Here is a 12,752-nt window from a genome sequence, read left to right on the forward strand (position 1 = left end):
GGAGGACAAAACAGTTCCTTTTAAACTTGGGCAATTTCACTTGAGTTTTGCTCAGTCTCAAGCACAAACGGTTAAACTATCTGAACTCCAAACCAAAATAAATATAGCTCTGAAGTTAAACAATGTTATTACATCAAGGCTGATGTAATGGCTCCAAACCATGAGAAAATAATGTTTCAGCATAATGGGCCCCTCTGTTGAGCCAGGGGAAAGGTTGGGCTGCTGGCTTCTAGTCAACTGAATTTGGCATTTTTCAATAGGAGCTAAGCATCTGTGTGTGTGTGTGTGTGTGTGTGTGTGTGTGTGTGTGTGTGTGTGTGTGTTAGGAATTTTAGCGTGAACTTTTGTAAATATGCATTAAACTATAATTGAGAGGTATGAAGTACATATCTCTGGACTTATATACAAATATTGGTTCAAAACAAATTCTTCCTCACATATCTCCAAATGATGCTTTTCCCAGGGTCATGTTTATCAGGCTAACATAGAACCTCATACCTGCTGGAATAGGAACTTTTCAAGAAGCTTATATCTGAGAAACAGGCTCAAAAAAAGTTGCATCAAGGGAAGGGTGACCAAATGAAGTGATTTTGCTAGTAAATGGAGGATATTGCTAGTAAACCACATAGTTTATAGTTATTCCTCTGTTTTTATTAATTATCTAGCACAAGGGACACCTTCATTCTGAGCATCAGTTTCCAAATAAAGAGAGAAGATGCAACCAAACAAAGTGCTGGCTATCATCATAGTTAAGATGTTAACCACCAGCAACTCTTGAAAAACTCTAATGTTGGCTGGAGGCAAAACTGGGAATTGTTCACACAACTAACCAGAAAAGAGAGCATTCTGAGTAAGAAAAAAAATTTACTTTGAAAGTATCTGATGAGCAAACATATCTCCCTCCTCAGTGGAAAAGTAGAGACCCTTAGGTGTTCAATGTGGGCTAGGCTGTCAGACAAGGTTGCTGTGTCAGTTGGTCTTGCCTAATTTTTTTTCTTTTTGACCATGAAGAACTCTTCAGCATGAAAGAGAAAGGGAATTTGGTTAAAGTTATCAGTGTAAAAAATAAAATTCATGAATAAAACTTTAAAAAGAAAAATATATCCGAGTCCAATATAGTTCCAAAAAGTTCTATAGTTCCAAAAATACTAGACAATGTATATAGATATATATATATATATACTGTCCAGTGTTTTATATACATACATATACATGTATATATACTGTCCAGTGTTTTATACACACACACATACACACAAAGTTATATAGGTAAAGCACTTTTGACGTTAAATCAATATATTAATGTCAGTTATTTTTTCTTTTAGATTATTCATCTCCTTCCTTCCCTAACTTAATCAAATCCAGACAGTTCTGATGTTGTTCCTAATACCTGGATGGTCTGTCTTGTCTGAGGAACTGCAGGCAGGTGGGCATATCTGGATCATAGAGTACATGGAGGAGAGTCAAGTGTTAAGACTGGAAAATTTCTCCTGTCTTAAAAATGAAAAGAGCCCTGAAATAAAGAGAAATGGTTTCTTTTCCCAGTTCCGCCATTAATTTTGACTTAAAACAAGTTATTCCAAGTCCCTGTGGACTATCACACAATGCTAGCACTACCCTGTTCTGCCTCCCCATATATACCAAAGGAATATTTCCTTGACAGATACAAAAGCCCTAAGGACAAAAGTCTACATAAATTCACAGGATGGAAATTGAAATGGGCTCTCTTTTCTAAAGTCCCCAAGCCAGAGATGATATATCAGAGAGCTCTATTGACAAATTAAGTCTGATCTTTGCTGATTAAAGGTTCTACATAAAATTTAAAGGTTGTTTCTATGTACTGTTAATCAACATTAAATACCAGCCACCTGCAAGAACACAGAGCTAATCACTGCTCTGGCCCATGGGGGTCTTTAACTAAATTAGGCACAAACAGAAAACCACAGAATTGGAGATCACAGCTTAGCTTTGTTCAGAGGCTCAGGATGTATTAAGTAATTTCTCAAATTTCCATCTAAGGTTTTAAGTCACAAGGGAGAGATGGCAATAGACAGATGAGTAGAGTTATTGGTACTTGGCTCTCTCCACAGCCACTAGCTTCCCTGGGGGCAAAACAATGCTTACACTTTGGAACCTTTGCTTTATTGAAAACTGATGCCTGTAATTTATATGATCAAAACATTAGAGAACCTGAGAATCTGGCTGCTAAGTCATCTTCTAGGCATACATGAGAGAAAGAACTATTGACCTCGAAAACAAGTATGAAAATAGATTGATGTTGCTCTGTTGGCAAACATACAAGACATAAATGTATGACCAGGATGGACTAGTAAATTTATGTGCAATAATATATAAATATAATTATTTAGAAAAGAAAATATAATAATAATATACAACAACAATAACAGCTCAGCTTTATAAAGGTTTTCAAAATACTTTCCTAAAACATGCCTATCAGGCTCATGTGTGTGAGAGAGAAAGGGCTTTAACTTGTGACTTCATTAGTCTAAAAGAATTCCCTGAAGTAGTATCAAAATCTCCTTTGATTTGAAGGTCTTTCTCTTGATTGCCTACAAAACTTGTTTATAAATTGAATTGTTCGATTTCCCTACTCAGTCCCTGGATATTTTTTTTTCCTAGAGGTGATTTGTCAATTCTCTCAAATGGAATTTCATTTTTTACCTTCAGAAGTTCTAGATAGTTCTCTTCTGTTATTTCCTTCATTATGGTATTTAAGTGTTTTTTCCTATTGTGTTCTTCTGGAAGACCTCTGATCCTTATGTTGACTCTACTATTGTCTTCTGAGATCAGTTTATTTAACTTGGTTAGTGAACTTTTCTTTTAATGCTACTTTTTGTTTCTCTTCTAGATTGTCCTATACTTCTATTTGCCTTCCCAATTTATTATTCTCTTTTGTTTCTTTGGTGGTGCTTGCAATTGTAGATTCCAGCTTTCCTATTCTGCCATTATTTTTTGCTGCATAGGATATAAATTCAGTTCTCATAATTCCTGTTTCTCTTTTGAACCACTCAAGAACAATGTGTGGCAGTGCTCTATTCGCCTTAATGCTGTCAAACTCAAAACCCAGGTCCTCTATCTCATCAAGTATTGTATCATTTTTCCTTTGTTTTTCAGTTTTCATTCACAGATGCCTACACTTATAAGCTCTAAAAGCCATATTTCCTTCTGGTTTTTTTGGTTTGCTTTTCTTGAGGATTTACCTATTTATGTTCTTTGACTTTTCCTTCCTGAAATCTTTGGTTATTTCAGTCCATTCCCCCCCCCCCAATTTTCTCTATCACTCATTTTCTGACTCCTTCCCCTCTGTGCTCTCCTGGGGGCCCCAGCTGGCTGCTGTGTTGTCCCTCATGAATAGTAGAATACTGCACAGCCCTCCCCCCTTTCCATCTCATACCCTTTAACATAGTGACCTAACCCACTCCCTCTGTTCCTCAGTTCTCTGACTCAGCAACTGCCAGTTCAGAGATTTACAGTAATGGTGCTATGGGGTTGCAGCTTCCAGCCAGCCTTTGCTCCTAAAGAGCTATGCCAAGCAGGCTGTTTTAGCCCAGGCAAACTATTACAGCCTAGATTCAGGATCTTCCTGGCCCTGAAAAGAGTGACAGAGGAGGAATAAGGTCGCAAGCAAGCCTCTCTAGAGTCTTTGGATCTGCTAATACAGCCTTGCTACTTGTAGCATGAGAGGTGGAGGGCAGAGAGAAGGCACTGAACAAGTTCAGGGTCACCAAGTGTCAGTTCATGGATTTCTAAGATGTTTTTAACCTTCTTTTGATTCTGGGTATCTTTGATCAGGTTAATAGTTGAAGTTGTTTCACTTTTGAAACACAATTCCTGTTTTTGAGAAGTCCAAGAGGTTGTATAGTTGTCCATTCTGTCACTCAAATGACCCTTAAGTCCAACTCAAGAGAGATTTGGGGGCCACTGATCCATACATATGGATTCCTGCCCTATATATATCCTGCCCTATATATTGACTTAGTTTTAAAATATAATATTATCTATGTTTTATTGCCTTCTCGTTTATGTTATTGGACATTTCCCAATTACATTTTAATCTGGTTGGGCCCTTACTCAGGACTGCTGCTGATGCTTGCATGCCACTCACCAGCTATGTGACTGACATCTCTGGCCTGGAGCACTGGGTTAAGTGACTTAACCACAATGACACAGCCAATGCATGTTAGAGCAGGACCGAAAGTCAGGACTCCAAGGCTTTGAGGCCAGCCCTTCTCCACTTTGCCTTGCTGCTTTCTCTTGTTCAAATATTATTTTTCTAATTATGATTGTGGAAAGTAAGGTTCAGGAAAATTAAGTGATTTGCTCCTGGTCACATGCCTGGTGCTAGAACCATCTGAAGTCTTCTTGCTCTAAGAAGAGTGACTCTAATGCTGATGCTGCTTCCACAATAGTGCTCTGCCTCCCAACTAAATATTTGTTTCCTCTTTATTAAAGTGATAGACATAAGACAAGATTTCTACTCTACATCTAGTTATGGATTTACAACTGACATTTATCTAATACTTTTAGGTCTCTGAAGCATTTGTATATAAATTAGTTCATTTGACCCTCACCACAACCCTGTGAGCTAAACACTCAAAGAGATTATTGTTATTTTACAGATGGCAGAACTGAAATGAAAGTCTCTGAAAGGTTTAGAGACTTGTCTGTAGTACTATTATTAATAATGTCAGAAACAGGATTCAAACCCATGCCTCTCCTGGCTCCAAGACCAGAGTTCTACTATTCTATGCTAAGTCTCTATTTCTTACAATTGAATTCTTTCTTTATCTGTAGAGGAGATGGGGGGGGGTGAGGGGGACTGGAGTCATTAGCCAATGATCAGTAATTGCTATGACATGACATCAAATGCTGCTACTTTGGCAATGTAGTCAAATAATGAAATGGCAGAAAAGCTGCTCAATTGATTTCAACAAATCATTAGATCTTTTCATAAAAAATCTAAAATGTAGCTTTGCAGATGGGCTCAAAAACACTTCTGCTTACTGCTCAAGGGTTTTCTTTTTGTTTTCTTTTGTTTTTAAAGACCCTTCTGAACATTTCTAAGGGGTACAAGGCTGCATCAGTTGGCAAAGAGCATCATTAGTAGCTTGGCAGCTGTTTTGTTCTCATTCTGACATGCTTCCCATCTGACTAATTTCAACCTTCCTTTGAGTTTCTGGGACTCATTTGGATATCTAAACCAAATTCAGTATCTACAAAACAAGGATAAGTAACTGCTGTGTGTGTGGAATGGAAGATCTGAGTAGCTTCTAGAACTCCAAATAGCTTATAAACATATTTTACCTCTAAGATCCACAGGTGTTAGATGAAAATCAAATGTCAAAGTCTGGGGGCGGGGTGCTGCTTGCTTGTCTTGGTTGCAATGGAAAATGCAGATAGATAGGCAGGTTTTGAATCAAGGCAATGAAGTGAATTGTTTGATACCAATGAGTCATTCTATATTTAAAGGAGTTACTGGGGCTGGATAGGGGACTTCTCTATAAGTCTCTGAAAATAAGATCAATTCTTATCCATTTGGGATAGGTTTGATGAGTTCTTCCCCAAAAAAGGAAATTGACATGTCAATCCATAGGGTCTCCTCCCACCCCAGGGTTACATGACACTATGAAAAGCTGACAAGAATAATTGGCAAGTGACAGCAGTTGACAGATTCCAATGGCCTATAGCCTGCAATGTGGCCCAATCTGGGCAAGGTAGCTGGAGTTAATCAAAGGACAGTCACATATAGCAATAAATCCAAAGGCTTTCAGGATTAGGCATTTGACAGGCTGTACAAGCAAGGAGATGGAATTACTAGGTGCACATCCATCAACCGTTGTATATCCATAAAGGAAACAGAAGCAGAACAGGCTCTCAGAATACAAAGTGTAGGTGTATGTATATACATGTGTCATAAAACACATAGACACATAACTATTTATATCAGGGTGTTGGAAAGGTCTGCTTGGGAGGTCTAATTTCCAAGATAATAAAAGTACCAATAAACAATTAAAGTGATTTCTTCTTAAGGGCTGAGCATGTTTTCTGCCTTTATCACCTCTTTTATCTTCACAACATCCCTCTGAAGTGGGAAGAGGTTGGTATCATTCTCCCTATTTCACAGAGGACCAGAGATACTTAAATGACTTGGTCAAAATCACACAGTGAAGCAACTTGAGACTACTGGTAAAAAAAAAATTCCCCTGACATCTAATCCATTGGTGTTGATTCCCTGATTCCTATTCATTTGCCTTCTTCTAAAGCAATTTTAGTTTTAAATGCTCATTTCTTGAACCTAATTTGAGATCCCTGAGTCTGAAACATCACAGCATATTAGTTAGCCAACAGTTTTAGTCAAAGGTTGACTCTACATGCTTAGAATTCTGTGAGACACTGTAGGAGATACAGAAATATGATGTGTGATACCTGCCTATCTTATAGTCTGGGTAGGGAAGCAAAACTAATACCCATGAAAACCTAATAAACAATATTGCAGTGTGTATGCAGTTATGATATGTTACATTAACATATATATATATAATTAGATGACAAATTTGGTAGCACGGGTTATAAGTGTAACAATGAGAGAAGGAGAGCTTGAATGGACCTCTGAAGGATTGGTAGGGTTTGAATAGATGGAGAAGAAAGAAAAGACATTTCAAGGTGAAGTAAAGACCAGCAGCAAAAATAAAGATGGAAATTAGCACAATGTCATTATGATGAACAGTAAGAGATAAACTTGAATGGAGAGGGTAGATCAAGATTATGGAGGGCCTTGAAAAAAGTCAAAGAATAGAGGGAGTCCCCAGAAGTCTTTGAGAAGAGGAGGAATGAAAACATCTTTGCAGGTTGGATTGAAGGGAAGAGATGTCCATCAAAGACTAAGAACCAAAGAAATCCACTTATGGAAGTTGTCTTAATGGCATGAATAAAATATTCATTAGGGACAAAGACTGCATCCCTAGAATCAATCATTAAGGGCTGGAAGTCAGTTGGACAGATCACCTTTCATAGTGTCCTAGCACTAGGGGATTAAAATGAAAAATTTGAGAAATCTTAGCAAGCTATTCAGCTCATGATCACCTCTTACCTCTCACCTAAATTGTTATATGATAGACATGGAGATCCTATTAAGAGTTATAATCATAAGTGCAAATTCTGGGTCTTCATGCTAAAACTCTTTCAGCAACATTACCCACAGAACAGACTAGGTCTCTGTCCTCATTTCAGTGATGGGGTTTGCTGCTTAGATGACATTAATTCCCTTTAAGAGAGAAAATGAGGACATCTTGCTCAGACTACAGCTTGTTTGCTGTTATTCTCCCTGGACCTTTCTTTTCCTTTTTTTTTTGAACTTTTCCCATGTCAAACTAGAGCAAGTCAATACATATTTTAGTTCCACTGGTTATCACATGAAAATATGGCACCTTTATGGAAATGTCAGTCTTTAAACATTTGGTAACCATCATTCTTTGAGACTCCTTGTAACACAGAGAAGAAGAAAGTGGTAAACCTGGGGTCAGGAGACCTGGTTTCAATCCCATCTCTGATATGATGTGACTTTGGATAAATTACTTAAAACTCTTGTACCTTCAGTTTCCTCATCTGTAAAATAGAAAGTATTCTTGGATTTGCCCACCTTGTGGTTTTTTTGCAAACCTTAAAAGTAAAATTGTGAGTTATCAATCATTATTGCTTATTGAACCATCAGACCCTGGCTACTGTAAGGGGATGCTGTCAATGATTTTCATCTTCTCTCTCAGGATGCTTTTTGGAATACCTACTGTTGAGTGTCAGGAAGCCCATAAAAGGAAAAGAATTCCTAGGTTTGCTCCCTGACCAAATCTATTTCCAAGAAATCTAACACATTCACCTCACTTCATTTGGTCCTCACGGACAATAAAACACAACCCAAAACCATGACAAAGGGCAATGTTTGGACTTGCCCTTGATGTCATATTAACCACACCCACGGCTGCATTATACCTGTTTTTTACATATTTTTCCAAAGAGCTCATGTAAAAAACATAGTAAAGTGGATTTTTTCCCTCTGTGCTGTTGATTAACTTTCTAGATGCTACAAGGACAATAATAAGGTAAAACATATCTTCCCTAGCAAGTGCCAACTTGCTCCTGAGACTGAAGTTTTCCTTGCCATTTACAGAAGAGGTGGGCAGTCAAGAGGCATGAACGGAGCTACAGGTGACACTCAGTTAAAGACATTTTAAAGCCTATTATTAAATTAGGCATAAACAATCTTTGAGAACTTTGTCATACTAAGTGAATTCAATTCACCCTTGGCTACTTTATGTGCAATGTGAGCCTTCACTTGAAAACAAAATTTTTTTCACCTTTAATTTGCTGCACACTCCTTATTCTCTAGATTAGTCCTAAACATCACTATATTAAATAAAGCTTCTGTGACATTTAAATCCTATAACAACTTTTCACAGTTTGGGAGATCTACATCAAATAACAATTCTTTTAGACTCTGGAGGGCATAGAAATGTAAAGTATTGGTCCTAAAATAAATTTAATTAGCTCTACCTTTCTAGTCCCAGTTTTGTTAGCTTTTCCATGGAAATTTGTAAGGGAGTCCTATTTTCTGAAGCCATTACTGTTGTGCTTTTAATCTTGTAATTAAATGATACCTAGGATTTCTGTAACCCCAGTTCTACAAAGAGTTTCTTTTTAAATATCAAGCATAATGCTTGGAAGGATGGGCAGAGGTAGTGATTATTACTGGCTTCTAAAGATGGAGTAAAGTGAGCAGCCCAAAGAATTTAAGTGATTTGGGCAAGATTATCTAATAGTTCAAAGGCAGATCCCAGAATAATCAAAGTCTATATTATCCTCACTGAATGCTTTATCACAAAGATCATATTGCCCTGACCAGAAAGAGCAACTGGGCTAAGTAGGAGAAAGTCATTGCTAAGTACACCTAGGATTATGCAGGTAACATTCCTTTAAAAAAAAAGTGTTGAAGAATGTAGATCCAAGAGAACACTGTATATGGTAATATTGTTCAAAGAATTATTGTGAATGACTGTTATTCTCAGTATTATAAATATTCAAATTAACTATAAAGGACCTGTGAAAGAAGCTGCTATCCATTTCCAGAAAGTTAGATAAGATGCACAGTAAGCTTTACATGGATACAAATCTGTTCCTTTTCTCATGAAGGGGAGGGGCAGGAGGGAGAGAGAGAGAGAGACAGGTAAGAATTTAAAATGCAACACAAAAATTTTTAAAAAGAAATGTATAAGTATTATAGAGTTGAAAAGTATTATTTGGTGGATCGATTTTTAAAACATAAAATTGTTAAAACATATTACCTGTTTTTTTAAAAAAAGTAGCTTGCCATATCCCTCAAGGCTCAAGAAGCACAGGCTACCAAGTTCATAAAACAAATTGAACATCTGACAGATCAAAATATATGCCTATACATTTTAAAAGTACTGTTTTCATGGATTAGGTTATTTTAAAAGTTGCTTACTTGTTTGCCTGCACGCCTTTTCAACTTATGTGAAAGACCATAGCTATTTGGAAATTAGTTTTCCCATAGTTGGCCCATCAGTTAAGGTCTAACCGGTGGTGGAAACAATGATGGGGGTGCTCCCGATGGCCAAGACCCCCCCTGAGAAGAGCTGTGAGGCCGGCCTCTGGCCTGGGTGGACCCTCGGCCTGGGTAGCACGCTGCTGCAAAATACCAAGTGATCTTTCAGCCGCCTGGTTTTCTCCAAAGGAATGAAACACTGGCATTGAGGGGCGGCCCACTCTTTGTTTAAATGCCCCGGAGATGGACGCCTGGTACATCACTCTTTATGTCTGTAAATATAATGCAGGCTGTGATATGGCATGTGCTCCCTATGTCTGCACACGTACATGGGCGTGTTTACTGAAACAAGAAGTCCCTGCGCCGGTCTAACGGCACAAGATACGGAATGGACAGCAGAGCGGCGGCGGCGGCCATCACCGGGACCGGAGAGGCCTCGGCTCCCCGCCACGACCCGGCTAAAGGCACCGAAGGCCCTGACAGGCCTCAGGCCCAACGAGCCTCGTCCATGCTCACCCAGGGAGGGGGAGGCTGTGCGGCCCGGCTGCCGTGGGGGGCGGGGGCATCTCCGGTGGAGGGCCGGCCCGGCCCCGCGGCCTCCCCTCGGGCCCGGCCCCGCCCCCGCGGCCTCCCCTCGGGCCCGGCCCCGCCCCCGCGGCCTCCCCTCGGGCCCGGCCCCGCCCCCGCGGCCTCCCCTCGGGCCCGGCCCCGCCCCCGCGGCCTCCCCTCGGGCCCCGCCCCGCCCCCAAGGCCTCCCCTCGGGGCCCGGCCCGGCCCCGCCCCGCCCCCAAGGCCTCCCCTCGGGCCCCGCCCCGCCCCACGGCCTCCCCGCCCCCACGGCCGCCCCCTGGGGCCCGGCCCCGCCCCGCCCCCACGGCCTCCCCTGGGGCCCGGCCCGGCCCCGCCCCGCCCCCACGGCCTGCCCTCGGGCCCGGCCCCGTTGGCTGCTTCTCCCCGCGCCGGGAATCCGCGGCTTCTCGCAGGACGAGGCTCTTGCTTTAAGGAGGGGGATCTGCCCGCTGTTATCTAACAGGATCGGCGCCCGTGGGCGGTGATGCCCGGGGGACCGGGGAGGCGCCCACCTAGAGCCAGCCAGCCCCCGAACCAGCCCCTGCGCTGGGCCTGATGCTTTTCCACAACATCATTTCGCCATAAAACTTTTCCCGGGCCTGCAGAGCGGGACCCCCCTCCCCTCCAGACCTTCAAACGGAGCCACGGATTACTGATGGTATTGGCACACTTGTCATTTTCTGAAATTGGCGCAACAAGTTCGATAGGCCGCGAGACACTGAGGTAATATTCCTCAAAATGAGCCATTTCGAGGGGCGGCTAGGTGGTGCAGTGGATAAAGCACCGGCCTTGGAGAGTCAGGAGTACCTGGGTTCAAATCCGACCTCAGACACTTAGTAATTCCCTAGTTGTGTGGCCTTGGGCAAGCCACTTAACCCCACTTGCCTTGCAAAAACCTAAAAAAAATAAAAATAAAAAATAGCCATTTTCAAATTGATTCCAAAACCAAAGTACCTAATTTGTGTCCAGCAATATGGTCACTACCATCCAGGAAGTTACAATATAGTTAGCGTCCAGATGACCCGGGGGACTATTGATCGCTGGACTTAGAGTCAGAAAGGCGGAGTTCAAACGTGACCCCTGGACAAGTCACTTGACCTCCAACTGTATTTTCTCCTCGATACAATCAGTGGCAACAATAAAAGTGCCTGGCTCCTAAGTAGAGAGGATAAAATGAAATCATATTTATATAGTACTTTGAGATTTGTTAGGGCATTATAAAAATACTACCTTGCTATCTATGATTGGAAAGACAAGACTAACCCACATTTAAAAATATTTGGCACCAATTAAAATTACAATAAAAGTTGAGAGAAGAGAGAAATCACTGCAGGGTGGAAGGCCTTTTGGGGGGAAAAAATGGGATCCTGAGTTGGATGAAATTTGGGCAGTCAGAAGAAATAGGAAGAGATTTTGAGAAAGAGGAGAAATAAGCATGGTGAAAAAGAAGGCAGATCAAACTGGAAGGGAGGGTGATGGGGAGAATAATGGGAATAATAGCTTCATATTTATGCAATGTTTTAAGAGCCTCTCAACAGGCATCTTGTGAAGTAGATGGGACAAGTACAAAGGAAATGAAGGTTCAGAGAAGTTAATCAAATATCCATGGTTACTGAGTTCATGAGCAGAAAAGATGGAATTCAACCCATATCTCCTTCTTTCCAAGCTCAGGAACCTTTCCACTGCATTACACTGGACAGATCAAATGCAACTGATTAAAGAGGATCTTGAAAGCCAGTTCTAAGACTTTAGATTTTTATATAGTAGATGATAATAGCAAAGTATTAATTATATAAGTATATAATAGCATGATGAAAGTGATGTTCAAAGAATATCAGTTTAGTTCATGGAGCCATAAACTGCTCCAGTCCTTCTGGAACTCAATTTGTAAATATGTCCCCAAAACGATTAAACCATGCATAGTCTTTGACCCAGTGATGGTACTACAGACCCATTACCTCAACAAGATCAAAGAAAGAGGGAAAGAACACTTATACATTAAATATTTATAGCATTTTTTTCATGTTACCAATTGGAAATGGAGAGGATGCTCATCAATTGGGGAATGACTGAACAAGTTAGAGAATTTGAAAGAACTGGAATGCTATTGCACTATTAGAAATGATGAATAACAAATGAAGTGAACAGAACCAAGAAAATAATTTATACAATAACAGCAATATAGTAAAGAGAGATCACTCTGAAAATCTTAGGAATTCTGATAAACATAAGTTTCCAGTGAGTCCAGTTCCAGGGGATGCAGGAGAAAACACACTACCCACCTCCCAGTAGAGTCCAGAATGTGTTTGTGTGTGTATATATGTATATTTATGTATGGATAGCTATATCTATATGTATATGTGTGTATAAGTCATGTGTATATATGGTGTATATATAACGTGTATATGTATATAATATATTGTATAGTGTACTATATATGTAGGGAAGCATGTATATGTACATGTGTATACACATGCATACACACTATATATATATTTGGACATGCTTAATATAAGAATTTATTTTTCTTGACTAAATAAAATATTTTCTGATCTTTTGTAATGAATTTTGGTTTTACTTCTGATTGAGGGGAGGTACAGATGGA

This window comes from Macrotis lagotis, chromosome 1 (genome assembly GCF_037893015.1).
Source record: "Macrotis lagotis isolate mMagLag1 chromosome 1, bilby.v1.9.chrom.fasta, whole genome shotgun sequence".
NCBI lineage: Eukaryota > Metazoa > Chordata > Mammalia > Peramelemorphia > Peramelidae > Macrotis > Macrotis lagotis.